The sequence below is a fragment of the Ambystoma mexicanum genome, chromosome 4q, assembly GCF_040938575.1.
Source record: "Ambystoma mexicanum isolate Mex_15411 chromosome 4q, UKY_AmexF1_1, whole genome shotgun sequence".
In the NCBI taxonomy this organism is placed as follows: Eukaryota; Metazoa; Chordata; class Amphibia; order Caudata; family Ambystomatidae; genus Ambystoma; species Ambystoma mexicanum.
In genome coordinates this window covers 1,244,751,984-1,244,767,892 of record NC_090928.1, presented here as the reverse complement: position 1 = coordinate 1,244,767,892, position 15,909 = coordinate 1,244,751,984, and positions in this window count along the sequence as shown.

The window sequence follows — 15,909 nt, the reverse complement described above, 5'->3', positions numbered from 1 at the left end:
CCAATACAGCGAGGAGTTACTGTGAGCAAGCCACAGGAGTGTGGCGAAACGTGTCAGTCAGCCTCTCTGGCATTCACGATTTTGGGAAGCCGTTTTTAAACTGCATTACTAATAAAGTTTATATTTTCCACGACTTCGTTGGACAGTGTACGAGTTGGTTTTTCCCAAAACATTTATTTTTCGGCAACTTTTGCCGTTCATCAGTGAAATCCACTTCGAGGGGAGTGCAGCTCTAAAGAATGGAGGCTTCTTGCCTTTTTGACTCGTAAATATATATCTGAGCACTGAGACTTGGGAGAGCAAAGCACCACTTTATAGGGGCGGGGCCCTGTACACATTTTCAATCTGCATATAAGCAACATAAATTGGGGAGTTTGAAGTGGAGGTCGGTCGGATAGAATTCTTACTTATACACTCCTTGTCCCCGAGAGGGGGTCAACCCCAGTGTGATTTCGCTGGCCTGACCCCTAAAAAGGGTATTGCGTAGCGGAATCACCTTCCTAATCCCAAAGGAGTTGGCTCCCCATTGGGAGAAGGGACGAATTCCCTGGATACATCACAATTGGAACATGGCATGTGAATAAGTGCAAGAGTATTTGAACTCTGAGCTGCTTAGTATCTGAGAAGATGTCCAACACAACAGTTGGCCGATGATCCTAGTAAATGTTTTTGGAGTGTCTGTGGCTCTGGAAAGACCTGACAGTATAGTGGATGGTTCTGTGAGCTGAAAGTGTGCCCCTTCACAGATCAGGGGCCAATCAAAAGCATCTGGACCCCCACCAGCAAGACAATGCCCAGTCCATGGTCAGGATGTAATTGGGACTGGATAACACACCAAGAAGTGAGACTGTCTGGCAGTCTGCCCCGATACCTCACAGCTGCTCCAGGGACTAAACCGGATTTGTGGTTTGCAAATAGCTCAAACTGGCAATTATGGCTCCTACAGCCGCCCCAGTTGCAATGTCTCAATAAGCTAGAACTAAGTCAGGTATTGTTAGTGGGAAATCGAAACTGCTGCGAGGGGGCATCCTCTGGTTTGACTAAAATTGGTATACAGTTGTTCCGCAGAAAGGACAGGTGTGTTGAGTTAGTTTCAGAACCTGAGATAGATGTGCTCTTCATTGTACATACAGAAACCAGAAAATTTAATGTTTTTTGGCCAGTAGTAGCAAGGAAGTCAGTATCCACATAGAATTTCTGAAAGAACATCTCAGGTTTGTGCTTAGGAGGTTTGAGAATTTGTAGAGTTCAGCAAATTAAGTTAGGAAGTGTATAGGCAAGTGTTGGAGGTAGTATTTAATGAGCAGAACAATTCATTTGGACTCTCTTATGAGAAATAGAGAAAGTGCATACTAAATTATAAATTATTCACCGTAGTGACTAATGTAAGTGACTAATGTACTCTTAGTCCAGAGTCCCCTTTGCTCCATACTGTATGGGGCGTCCCTCGCTAGGGACGGGAAACAGAAAATGTTTCACCAGAAGAAATTGTCTTCCTCTTTACCTGTGCCATTCCTCAGTCCCCTTTGACACGTCAGCTATGTTACAATGCCTAATCACAGGTTTTTGAAGGAGGATGACGGTGGGACGTATGGAGGAAAGGGGAGTATGGCTATGAGTACGTTAGTCACTACGGTGCGTAACTTATAATTACTCCTTCATCCCGTCCCCTTTCCTCCATACTGTATGGACGATTACAACAGAATGAAGCCCTGGGGAGGAGAGGTAACCCTCTACGAAAACAGGTTTCTTAAAACTGCCTGGCCAAATTCTGCATCTGATCTGGCGCGGACGTCCAAGCAAGAGTGCTTGCAAAAGGCTGATGGAGAGGCCCAAGTAGCAGCCTTGCTGCTGGTCTACCAGGGCACATGCCTTAGGAAAGCTAAGCCTGTGGCCTTGGGTCTGATCACATGGGCATGCATGTTTGCCGGGAAGGTCATGTGCTGCCCCTCTTAAGTTTCTTTGATGGCCATCAGCATTGACTTTGCAATTGACAATCTGTATGCTTGGCCGTCTGGTTTGGACCCACCAAAAGTGACAAACCGGGCATCCGAGCTACGCAAGGTCTTAGTCCTGTCTAGGTAGAATCTCAGGGCACGTCTGACATCCAGACAGTGCATCACCTTCTCTGCCTCATCCTTCGCGTTGGCAAGAAGGTTGGAAGTACCATCTCCTTGTTAAGGTGAAAGGATGACAACCTTTGGGAGGAATAAAGGGTGCGTCCTAAGCACCACCTTGTCCCAGTGGAATGTGGTATATGGCTCTGATGCCACCAGGGCCTGGGTCTAGAAATACTGGTGTACAGGTGTGTTATAAATGCCATATCATATCTCACTAACCCTCCGCGCAGGGGTGAGGCTGACCAGAAGCCCAATCTTGATGGTGACAAGCCGGATGGCCACTGATGCCATGGGCTCAAAAGGCTTGTGGGCCAGGACAGCCCGAACCACGTTGAGGTCCCAGACCGGGTGTGGTCGCTTGACTGGAGGATACAATGTGGTCAGGCCCTTTAAGTTTTTTTTGACCACCGGATTGGAGGAGAAGAGGTTATCTCCAGAGTTTTTATAAGCCCCAATGGCCGCCAGATAAGTACGAAACCCAAATGAGCTAAGCGCACTGAAAAAGACAACACAATGTCTAGCGTGCATGCCATAGAGTCCATCTCGTTTGCCTGGGCCCAGTGACAGAACCCGGTCCATTTGCTTTTGTATTGACTCCTTGTGGAGCTGCTTCTGGCCCTTTGAATGATGTCCAAGTTGTCCTGCGACAACTGTAGATGTCTTAAGGTGACGTGCTCAAGAACCAAGTTGCTAGGGCTAACTTCTCCGGCGCGGGATGTATCACTGTGCTGCCCTGCTGGGATAAGAGTGCGGCTGATCCCACTTGGAGGAGTATTGGAGGCTGACACAACAGCTGGACGAGCTCGGAGAACCAAGGTCTGGCCGGCCACCGCAGCGCAATCAAGATGAGGTGAAGCCGCTGCGGCTCCCTGACCTTGCAGATGACCCAATGTATCATTGGGGTTGGAGGGAAAGCATATGCCCACATGTCGTTCCACTGAATCTGCAACGCGTCCCCCAGTGAGCCTCTGCCTTGTCCCTCCCGGGAAGCATACTGGTGACATCTCCTGTTGTTCCTGGTGGCAAATAGGTCCACCTGACTATGGCCCCACCTGTTGACCTCCCTCAGGACATTCTCGCTCAACTGCCATTCGTAGTTGTCGACCACCAACCTGAGTCTGCCTGCCTCCAGGCTGTACTCTCCTGGGATGTGGACAGCCGAAAGGTAAATGTTGTGCGACAGTGCCCACTCCCATATGTCGATGGACAACCTGCCCAGAGGAGGAGACCTGGTACCCCCCCTGTTGTTGATGTAATACATGCAGGAGGAGCTGTCTGTCTGAATGCAGACTGATTTGTTGCTGATAATAGGGAGGAAAGCGTTGAGGGCCAGCCAGATGGACATTATCTCGAGTCAATGTGCTCTAGCTGTGCCTGCTTTGACCAAAGTCCATGAACACTGACTGTCCAGGGTAGCTCCCCATCATTCCAGGGACGAGTCTGTGGTAATGGTGACTGCTGGTAGAGGCCGCCGAAATGGCCTGCCCTCTAACAGGTTGGCCTCTGTTTTCCACCACCAGAGACCCTGGTGAAGGTGCTGTGGTATGCTGGCAAGGGCCGCTTGGGAGCCGTCTCCTGATTCCAAGAGGCTGAGAAGTGTAGCTGCAGCCTCCTCATTTTGAGCCTTGCGTGAGGCACCGCAAGGAGGCATGCCGGCATTATCCTGAGCAGGTGTTGATACCACCATGCTGAAGTCACTGTCCTGCTGAGAAATGCCCTGTGGCAGACCTGATTGCATTGATCTTGTCCTGGGAGGGGAAGATGATCTCCGCCCTCGTATCCCAAATTAGGCCTAAGAATGTTAAGGACTGAGTGGGAAGCAATAGTGATTTCTTGAGGTTGATGGAGAAACCCAACTCATATAGTGTGTGCATGAGACTGGTCGCAGTGCGCTGGACTCACTAAGGAGACTCTGCTCGTACTAGTCAGTCGTTGAGGTATAGATAAAGGTGGCGGCCTTGCGCTCCGAGCAGGGCTGCCACAGCTTCATTAACCTTGTAAAGGCCCTTTGGGATGAATTGAGGCCAAAAGGGAGAACCTTGTATTGGAAATGAAAGCCCATGATCCTGAACCGGAGGACGGAACGATGGTCTCCGAAATCAGGACGTTCAGGTAAGCATCTTTCAGATCCAGGGAGCACATCCAGTCTCCCCCGCACAGTGTCTCCGCTATCAGTGCTGGCATATCCATCTTGAACTTTTGAAGGGGTACGGAAAGGTTCAAGGTTGACAGGTCCAGTACAACTCTCAGGCCAGCCTGGTTATTTTTCTGTATGGCAAAGATACAGGAATAGAAGCCCCTGACTCGCTGTGAGGTAGAAATCTCCTCTACCGCCCGACTCGCCATGAGCGAGTGGATCTCCACCAGTAGAATTGCTGTCGCAATCTGTGGGAGTGGGGGGGGGGGGGGAAAGAGGAAATGGAGGTATGGGCAGGCGGAAGCCTGAGGAAACCACAGAGAGAATCCATGGGTCCGCTAACCTTTCTTGCCAGGCATGAATGTGAAGGGTAAGCCTGCCCCCACCGGAGAACTGTGGATCTGGATGGCACCATCACTGTTTCTTTCTTTCAGAGGCTAGTGCCTTGGAGGGGGACTGGAAGAACCTCTTGTGCGATGATTTGTGTGCTTGCGTCAGTGCTGGATCTGCGACCTGTCTGGATGCCTAGAGCAGCGCTCCTGAATACCCCTGAAGACACCGAAAGTAAGATCTCTGTTAGAGCGTGTTTGACTCTGGCTATAGGTCTTGGGCGCGGACTTAGTTAAAATTGACAGGGACTTAGCTGTTTGGGAGCTGTTTTTCTTTTTATCAAGCTCTTTGTCCGTAGTTGAATGAAACAAGTCCCCCTCCCTCAAATGGCAGGTCGATAATGCATTCCTGCACGTCGGGGTAAACTTAGTCGCCTTAAGCCAAGCTGTCGTCCTCATGTTGGTGGCAACACAAATAGCCCTGCCTGCAGTGTCTAGATGTGCCACTGTTGACTCTATGATATCCTGGGCCACTATCTTTGCCTCTGCCAGACCAGCCTTTAATCTTGCCTGACTGTGCGCCGGAAGCTCTGGAAGGAAGTCTTCTATCTCCCGCCAAAGATTTTGTTTCACCGCGGCAAGCATGGCATCAGCATTGGCCTGTCACAGGTGGAGCGCAGCATTGGAATAGATCATCTTCCCCTAGGCCTCCAGGAGCTTTTATTCCTTTCCTACGAGGGCTGATGTAGGGGCAGATGTGGAAGCTTGTGGCTTAGAATACATAGAGGCCGCCGCTATAACTGAGGAATGAGGCTGAGGGTGCACCGACAGCACAAGGGCATCCCCCTCAGAGTCAGCACCTCTGCCAATACTCCCGCCTCTGGTTGTTCAACCTGCGGGAGTGAGATCCCCAGATACTAAGTGACGCCCGCCAGCCTCTCATGGAAGGCCCTAGCTGAGGAGGAAGTGTCCTGGTCCTTATCGTCGTCCATGTTCCCTGCTGTGTCCTGCAGGTCAGGTGCTGCTGGTGGATTGCAGGTGGAGTGCTGCGGGCAGCTGTGGTGCACTGATGGGCAGTGCCGGTGTTTGCCGCGGGGGTGGAGCTGCCGTGACAATATCCACCTGGGGTGGTGCGGGAACCTGGGCCTGCATGGACCAATATAGGAGGTTGAAGCAGTACAGGAGGAAGCATGTCTTGGATGACCCCCCCTGAGTACAGTGCCACTATGAGGCAACCTCATGAGTGTGATTAACTTCTCGAAGAACCTGTCCTTGTATACTGGTGAGTAGCTTACTTGCATGGGAGCGGGTCCTTTTTGTAGAAGCAAAGAACCAAGCAACGTTGAGTTAGACAGATGGTTTATTGCTTATAAGGAAGACTGGGTAGTAGAGACCCCCAACCATCTCCACAGTGTAACATCAACTGACTGGTTTGTCAAGCAATAACATTCTATAAGCAATGCTCCAGAACGTACATGTCATAGCATTATGTCACAGCATCACTCACCAGAGTTCCACTCAGCACAATAATAGAAGACTATGCTAAGACATCACCATAACACTTTTGACCTGTACCTGTTGCTGTGCTCTCACCACCCCTTGCCTCATGTAGCTAAGGTCTGTGTATCGCCCCTGCGTGGATGCTGTTGGGTATGAGGTGGACCAGGTAACTGGCGTTGACCGATCACACCTTGACGTGCGACCCGATGCCTGCACGCTGGAATGGGAAGACCCTGGAAGTGTTGCCATTTTGTCTGGCCAGGTGGCCATTTTATCCTGTACTGCGCCACGTGCCTGCTGCATGACGACTGTTGTACTGGGACCAGTCCCCGGCCTGCTCACTTGATTATGAAGGCTTAGACCTTCCCTGCACCTCAGGTAGGGACCTGGGAGGTGGAGTGCCCTTGTTCATGACGCTGGTAGTGCTGGTACTGCATTTAGGTGCCCCTTTAGGGATTGAGCCTGGTATCAGAGCGTAGCCCCTCAGGGAGATCCCCGACATTAGAGCCTTTGCGGCCCCTCAGCGGTGGTACTAGGAGAGTCCCTTGACCTCTCAGCCAGTAGCTCCTGGAGCCTCGTCTCCTTGCTGGTCTTAGGATCTGGAAGGCCCCTCCCACTTCAACCCTTCCCAGGGAAGGAGTCGCCCTTGCTGTGTGCAGAGGGGAACAGGGCACCTACATTTGGACTGGTCTTCCTCCTGATGTACTCCTTGAGGTTCTCCGGTGGTGATCTTGAGAACAGCTCTCTCCAGCTGGACAAGCGGTTCTTCAACGAACGTGGGATGATCGCGTCGCATGGCGAGCAGCTGTGGTCGGGGCCAAGGCACCGGAGGCACAGCACCTGTGGATCCAACGTGGGGAAGGACCCCTCGCTGGCCGGACACCTGCTGAATCCCGCCGCCGTCCACATGCGCCAGGGAGGAGCGTGGCACTAGAGGACCGAGTACTTTTGACTATGGGAAAAAAAGGCTAAAAATGTCCCGGGTAAGTGCGCATGGAATTACGAGACTTGAGGCCTCACCCAGGAGCTCTGGTGAAATCGGTCCGCTCCCGTCGACGCGGAAAAGAGGACTGAGGAGTGGCGTCAGTGGATGGAGTCAGGGGAGCTCATTCTCCCAAGCCGTGCCACGCCTGCATCGAACTTTAAAGGGGAAGCCAATTTTTTCTGGTGAAAAATGTTCTGTTTCCCATCCATAGCGAGGGACGCCCCATACAGCATGGAGGAAAGGGGACGGGATGTAGGAGTATAAACATTATATTTCGTTAGAACGTAGAGGTAGAAAATAAAGGCAGAAGGATAGCGTAGAAGATACACAACTTCTGTAAGAGATAAACAGACATGACATTCCAGCTCTGCTTGTAATCTCAGTGTTCTTTTCAATTCTTTGCACTCCCTTTCTTCTCATATTTCACGCACTGCATGCAACTGTCTTCTTTTCAACCTTTGGCGCGCTCATCCTTTTCTCTCTTGTCTTGCCTCTAAACTTATTACTTCTGCCCTAATTCTTTCCTGGTTCAAGCCTTATCCCTCTTGCCTCCATCTATAATTCTGTTATTTGTCTTCCTCCATGCGCTTTTCTTCCTCCCTCGCTGTTATCTGCTTCTATTTTACCCTTTGAATCTCAGCTCCATTTTCTATCTATTGTTTTTAAATGTCTTCATGATCTTGCTCCTCCATATCCTTCCTCTTTAGTTTTTTTCTACTCCCCTGCTCGTCCCCTTTGCTTTCAGTATACTTTTTCACTAATTGTTTCCAACCCCTCCTCCGCTGCTTCCAGTTTTCGCTCATTTTCTCTAGTAGCCCTGCTTTATTGGAACTCACTTCCCCATACTGTCTGCTCTTCGTCTTACAATATCTTTAAGGGCCCATCTAAAGGTCCAGCTTCTGTCTCTTCTCTCTCATTCCTAATACCCGATTGATCAGTTTGTTTTTGCTCTACTGCCTTATGGTTGTACTGATGTTATAATTTTTGTGTCAAGCGCTTTGGAGAAAGCGCTATAAAAATCTCAATAAATACAATGATTTCCATATTATGCTATGTTAGTTGTGCAAGATGGCAAAATGGGTGGTCTGTGAACGTGTGGGACTCCACCTCAGAAGCTCTAATGAAGTTAAATCATGTCATTGCAGGAATATGAGTGGGTATGGGGAGGATGAAGAAACTGACAGTGAGGAATCATACTTTTTTTTCTACATGAAGACCTTTTTCCCCTAGTGATGCCCTTGCCACGCCCACATGCTACAGGCCCTAGCGTTTATTATTGTTCTTTAAATCACAGTGGACTCCGTTGAGGGTTTTCCCCATCTCACTGGCTGAAGATATTGCTTGTAAATGACATTAAAAAATGGACATGCGTCCTCCCCAAGAAGTGCTGATTTCTGGCTTTTCAATGACTGTCTGCCAACGCCATTGTACCTCCATTTTGTGGACTACACCATATCTAGCTGGAATGGACAATGAGCCCATCATAGGGGACTGGACACGCGTCAGGGGGTTGAAAGACATACACCCCTCGCCTGAGGACAACGAAACAAGATACTGTTATATTTGTTAGAGACATGAAAGTTGACCACCATATGATGCTCTGGAACCACAGAAATGGAAGACAGGCTCTTGTGATTGTACAATAAACTACATGGGAGGCAGGAATTGAATTCCGGAAGGCCCAAGTAGGCATCTTCGAAGATATGGGGTCGTGGTGCTTGAGGGGCATAAGGTGGGCAGAGCAGGTTGGTTGGGTTTTTGTGTTAGGATGGCATGTTGTCTGCTTTTCTTGCCAGTAGCAAAGTGCTACTAATAAACCTTTGCCTGTTCATTTATCGAAACCTAAAACTACTGCCTTTTCATCATGTATACACTAGACAAGTGAGAGGTAAAGGTGAACTCTGCACAAAACTCCCGGAAGCCAAGGGCAGATAAAGCAACTTTGATCATGCAGTTTATGTGATGAAATAACGCATGTAATGACAGTGAAAAGGCAGGTTACTCTTAGTTAACCGAGATAAGGGATCTAGGGTGATCCGTGAAATCAGATTCTACAGTGATTTAGCAGGCACATAGGAGGAAATCAATGGGGTATTCTGTTGATACTATGAGGACTAGTATACAGGACAAGTGAGTGTACCACATGACGCCTTAACTGATTAATTCTTCAAAGAATATAAGTAACAGTATGCCTCAAAATCGCAAAAAGTACAGGATGAAGCAGATAGTCTGGGTGCGTTGCTAAAATCAATGAGTGGGGCATGCGGTTACTACTCCGCAACCAGGTAAACAGAAAGGACTGCAGGAAATATCAATCCCTGTTTCCCATAAATGTGGCCCTTAAAAAGCCTGCATAGGCCAAGGGCGCTGTCTTATACGACGCATGTGTTTGGCGACGATGGGGTAGTGTCGCAGAGTGCGAGCATGCTGCGCAGCCATCTACCGGCAGCGACCGTTAGGTAAGAAAGATGCAGGCAGTGGGAGCAGCCACTACTGATCTCTACTAAACTGCCTGGCCTTCCGCATACTTCTACTTAACCGCCTGACTTAATGTACTCGGTCTCAGCGCAACCTTAGACTTCCCCTCTTGCAGTTAGCTGTACTTTGTGTTTTGTGAGTCTCTGCTCCGTACTGAAGATGCTGTGCTGCCTCATGGTTAACTGCTGTGATTCTAGGTCTGTTTCTGTCCCCTTCCAGGTTCCCACCCTACTGTTGGCCACTGCTGGTTATTGTTGTGCCTTCTAGGTCTTTTTCCCCCCTCTGGGTTCCTACTCTACGGCTGGTTACTGTTGTGATCACTTTACCCCCCCACCCTCTCTAGCTTGATTCTCTGTTGCCCCTGTGCTGTATGTCACCTGCCGTGTGTCCTCTTGTTGTTTGCCCTACTGTGTGATCCTCTCTCCCCACTGCCTCCTCTCTCTCTGTGCATCCTGCGTTGCTCAGCGCTGGGCTCTTCTCCTTCTCCCTTCTCTCTCCTACTTCCTCCAACTTTCCTCTTCGCACCCCCTGTATTGCTCTCGATTTCTCCCATCTACTCCAACTGCTACTCTATCCCTCTCACTAAGACTGGAAGGAAAAAGTTCAAGAGGCATATTCTGGTTTCTAAGCCAGGCCTTACTACCGCTGATACCTACACCAGCGCTTCCTCCAGACAGACTGTCCCCGACATCCTCTTTGTTGTTCCCTCTCCAGACCTATGGACCCGTCATATGGTCTCTGTTCTCTCTCCTTTCTCCTCCTCTACCATTAATGGTGGCACCCGATGGGAGGTCCTCTTGGCCTCCTTCCAGGCCTCCAAAGCCATCAATGTCGATCTAAATGGTACCGTCATGGTCCAGGGCTCTCAGCCCAATCTCCACCTTCTTGATATGAGACTCCTGCGTCTTATGAACTTCCTCCCTCCTTCTCCTGCAACTCCTACCACCTCTCTGGCTCCACTGCCACCTCCATCCTCCTCCACCTCCTCTCTGGACCCCCCTCTTCCTCTCTTGTCCCTGTGCCACCTCAGTCTATCGTCGCTGCTCATGCTCGGGTCCCCCTCTGCCGTTTGCGCTGTGTGTACCTCACTCCTGTACCCCACCCCAGAAATCTTTCAAATGTGGTAACCTGCTCCACAAGGCTACTCTCGATCTGCTGTCAAACACTCTATTGACATCTGCCACCTCCTCCAAGACCTCAACCTGGATGTCCTCGTTGTCACCGAGACTTGTTTCACGGCCAGCTCTGTCTCGAGTATTGACACTCTCCTCCCTGAGGGCTACAAGATCCTCTCCAAGCCCAGAATCAACCCGGCCCGTGAGGTGGAGTGGCCCTGATCTTTCCTGGGTGGGTCCCTGCTCTGTCATTCCTAAGCAGGCCTATTCCTCCTTCAAATGCCTGGTCTGCAGGCTCACTATCTCTCCTGGCGTCTCTCTGAGTGTGGCCACCATCTACAGGCCACCTGGTCAGGTCATCATCTTCCTCTCAGGATGGGCGGACCTCCTCTTCTCTCCTTGCCTCTACCTCTCAACCTCTCCTCCTTGGAGACCTCAACATCCACCTGGATGCTTCTAATCCCTCCTCTGGGCTCTTCTGCAACCTTTGTGACTCTCTCTCCCTTTCCATTCTACCCTTTGGTCTGACACACTCTGCCCGACACACCTTGGATGTCCTAATCTCCTCAGACATCCTCCTCTTTAACCCTCTCACCACTCCTCTCTCGTGGGCTGGCCACTTTCTGCTCTCTTCCCACCTGAAACTTGCTGTCCCCCAGGCAAAGCCCTCCCCCCAGCACTGCCACCTTCCTGCACGGTCATTCGGCCCATGAAGCGAGTGTCAGTAGCAGCCTTTGGCCTCCTCTTTTTCTGCTCCTACTCCTGCAGCTGACTCCCACTTTGACACAGCCCTCTCTAACCTGCAACTTTCTATCTCCTACACCCTGGACATCCTCACCCCAGTCATGAGAATCCGCCTGAAGCCTACCTCCAAGTGCAACTCTTGGTATGGCTCCGACCTGTCCGCCCTGAATAGCAAGTGCAGGGTGGCTGTGAGGAAGAGGAGGGCTTTAAGCGCATCCTCTGACAAACTGGCCTGCCGCCTACTCCAACGGCAATACAGAGACTCTGTCTTCTCCAAGAAGAGGGTGCACATTGAAGCCTGCGTCCTCTAACACGGCCAAACTCCTTAAAACCTGCAAGGAACTGGCTAAGCCTACTGCAGTCTTTACCTCTCCTGTTCCCTCCCAGGCACTCTGTACGGCTCTGGCTTCTCATTTCAACACTAAAATTCAGGATACTCAGTATTCGCTTCCCTCTTCCGCCCTCCACTTCTCTCAGGCCCCCTCTGGCCATCCCTCCCTCTTCCTTTTTCCTCCTCCTCTCTGACAACCCCCCCAACGATGATTCTAGACAAGTCTGATCTATGAAAGTGGCATCCAAACAGGTGCCCACCTGCTCTTCCAGAACTATTAAAGACCACATTGCCACCTTTGCTCCAGCCTTGGCCAACTTCTGTAACCACTCTTTCGCCACTGGATCTTTGCCCTCTCTCCTCAAGCACACCCTTGCGCACTCCCTCCTAAAAAAGCCTTCTCCCGATCCAATATGCCTGGCAAACTATCGCCCGATTTCTATCACTCCTTTCCTGGGCAAACTCCTGGAAAAGCTGGCCATATCCCAGCTTATTCTCCACACCGAATCTGTTGCTGGTCTCCATGACCATCAGTCTGGCATCAGAGCAGCTAGAGGCACGGAAACTGCTCTCCTGAACACCCATGAAGACCTGCTCTCTAATCTTGATTCCAGCTCTCTCTCTGTCCTCATCCTCCTCGTCCTTTCCTCTGCTTTTGATACAGTCAAACACGCCACCCTGATCAAATGACTCCGCGAGAACCTGGGCATTAAAAATCGGGCCCTGGCATGGCTTACCTCTTTCCTCCTGGATCGAGCATCCCAGGTCCAATTTGGATCCTTTTTCTCCTCCACCTCTCTCTCGACATGTGGTGTCCCCTAAGGCTCTATCTGCTCAACCTGGCTCTTCACTGTCTATCTGGCCAACTTGATCTCCACCTTCTCGTCTAACTTTCAGTGTTATGCGGATGACACTCTGCTCTCATTCAGGATTCCCTCAGCCTCCTCTCCTTCCTCGCTCATCCATGACTGTCTTCCACGATTCAGGATTGGTGCGCCTCCAACAATCTCTGCCGTAATGCCAGTTCTGGCATTAAGTCAGAGATCGTTGGAGGCCATACCAAGAGTCGTACCAAAAAGCCATACCAAGATCTGAGATCCTACTCATTGGGACCCCTGCTCCCACTTTCCCTCTCTCACTCCTCCTTGGGCACTCTACTGTCGCCTTCATGTGTGGCAAAAAACCTTGGTGTCATCTTTGACTACACTCTTCTTCTCTCCTCACATCACAGACCTTGACAAGAAGGCCCACTTGCAGCTGCACCTCCCTCACAGGTATTCTACCTTTTCTCACCTTCCCCCAGGCGCTCACTGTCTCCAGAACCCTGGTTCTCTCCAGGCTGGACTACTGCAACAGCCTCTTTCTCAATCTTCCTAACTCTACTCTTCGCCCACTGCAACTCATCGAGAACAGGACTGCAAGACTTATTGTTTGGCCTCAAGCCCAGGTACCGCATCTGTCCAGCCCTGACATCTCTCCACTGACTCCCGGTGGCTGCAAGAATCAAGTTCAAGGACCTCTGCATCCTCCATAAGGGCTTCTGCAGCCACGGCCTTCACTAGATCCAACTCTCTCTGCCTAAATACCTTCCTTTTAACTCTGAGGGTCAGGCGCTTCTCCAAGCAGAGCCTGGGTGGTAGATCTCTCATCTCTGCAGGTGCCTCCATCTAGAACAGCCTCTCTGCCCTTCTCAGACTTGAGCCGGACCACCTGAAGTTGCAGAAGCGGCTCAAGACCTTCCTTTTCTCCTCTGCCTTCTCTCTCTCGCTTCCTTACTAACTCACCTGTCTGCTGCACTGACTGGTTGCGTGTTACCAGAGTCTCACTGGATAACAGGCTTCTCCTTGACCACTCTTTCTTGCACTGCCTCCTGGCCTACTGCACAATTAGGGGCTGTAACTGTAACCCCCATGCTTCCTTGCACTTACCCAGAACTGCGGAGGCCTGGCTGCACTTACTCAGAGTTATGCTGCACTGATCGCATTTCCCCCCACCCTTTGCCCCTGCACTTCCCCCTCTCCCATTCTCCTGCATTTCTTGTTGTCGCACTTGCACAGTCCGAATGTCACAAGGCCAAATAGGATTGTTTGTCTCGTCTTACCTCTGTCTCCTTTCCCTTGTCTTGTGCGCCTAGAAACACTTGTGTACAGGCACGTTATAAATACCAAATCATATAACTAACAATTCTTTATAAAAAAATTGGCAGGTGGATTTGTGAAGGTGATTTCTATGTAAGTACATCAAGATCAGACAGACCTTATTTCAGAAGTTAATACCACACAATCTTAGTAGGCTCTTTCTGCTTCTGGACAGGTATGTGGTATGACCAATGGTCGTGGCAAGTTTAGACAAGCAAAGCATATGACATGGTAGATTGGATGTATGTGTGAGAGGTATTGGGCAGAATGGGACGTGGGAACAGATCATTGAAATAGGTGCCTTTACAGTACGAAGCCCTTATCAAGAGCAAAAACAAATGGTGTCATCTCAAAGGAATAGAATGTACAGATGGGAACTGGACGAAGATGCCCTTTTTCGCCATGGATATTTGAGCTGCTGATGTAACCATTTGCATGTGTAGTACAGAAAAGATTCAGGTAACACCCTCCACATTTAGGATACCAGTCATTGTATATCAATTTATACAGATGTATGTGACCGATCTAATATCGCTTCTAGCACCTCTTAGAGAAACGGTGAAAGAATTTGGTCTAATTTGGGACCATAAGCTTAACCAAGAAAAAGCAACATTAATACAATCTCTGCCGCAGTGGAGGTAGAACTGGGGCATCTGAATATGGAGATAGCTACAGAAGGGTTTACATATGCAGGGACAAAAAGCTACTCACTGTAGTGACTAGAGTACTCCTAGTCCTTAGTCCCCTTTCCTCTATTCATGGAGATGTTACCGGAACCTTTGGCAGTGAGCGGGTGGGGGTGGAGGCTTGTGACCCCGGCATGGGAAAACCCCCACCCTTTGGTGCCTCACCTCAGTCCCCTTTTGACACATGGGACGCTTTAATACCTGGCTATGCTGAATATTTTAGCCCCTGCCATACAAGTGGGGGAATGTGGGTGGGCGCATGGAGGAAAGGGGACTAAAGACTGAGTACTCTAGTCACTACAGTGAGTAACAAATTACTCATATGTCCCGTCCCCTTTTCTCTATCCTTGTGGGTGATTTCACTGAACAAGACCGTAGGGTGGAGCTGTGACAACTTGCCTCATTAAACGTCAAAGCTAAAAGGTTCTTTAGAACCACCTGACCGAACTGAGGGAGTGGCCCAAGTAGTCACCTTGCTGATGACATCCCAAGAAGCATGTCTCTGAAACGCGACAGCCATGGCCTTAGCTCTGACTGCATTAGCATGAATCCCTGCAGGAACGGGTTTGCCCATGGCCGTATAGGCCTCTGAAATGCCCTGGACCAACCAACGGGTGATGGAAGCTTTGGCAGCATGGGTGCTCGGAGACATGCCCCTGAAGGTGATGAACAAAGCCTCAGACTTCCTGAAGGATATCGTCTGAGAAAGATAGAACTTGAGGGCTCTTGTGAGGTCCAAGGAATGCAAAGCCCTTTCGCCCTCCGACTGCAGGTTCGGGAACACCACCAGCAGGTAGATTTGTTGCTTCAAATGGAATGGAGAGACCACCTTTGGCAAGAAATTTGGATGAGTGCGCAAAATGACCATGTCGTTATGAAACATGGTGAAGGGTTCGCATGATGTCAAGGCCTGCAGCGGAAGGCCACCAAAAACAGTGTCACCAGCTGGATGCCCACCGAGCCATCGGCTCGAAGGGCTTGCGCTGCAAGGCCGCCAGAACCACAGAGGTCCCTGACCGGATGCAGCCTATGCACCGCAGGCAATAGCCTGGAAAACCCTTTGAGGTGGGCCTTAACCACCGGGTTGGCTGCTGAAAAAACTTGCTCTGGGGAATTCTTGTAGGCCCCATTGGCCGCCAGATAGGTACGACAGGTATCAACCTCTATGCCGGAACAAGCCAGATGTGCTGAAAAAGCCAGCACGTCGTCCAGGGAGCAGATGAGGGGATCCAGCCCCTGGTGAGCTCAGTGGCAAGATCTAGTCCACTTACCCTCATACGGAGATCGCATAGACAGCCTTCTGGCCTCCTGTATAATGTCCCAGTTGTCCTCTGAGAAATGAGCAT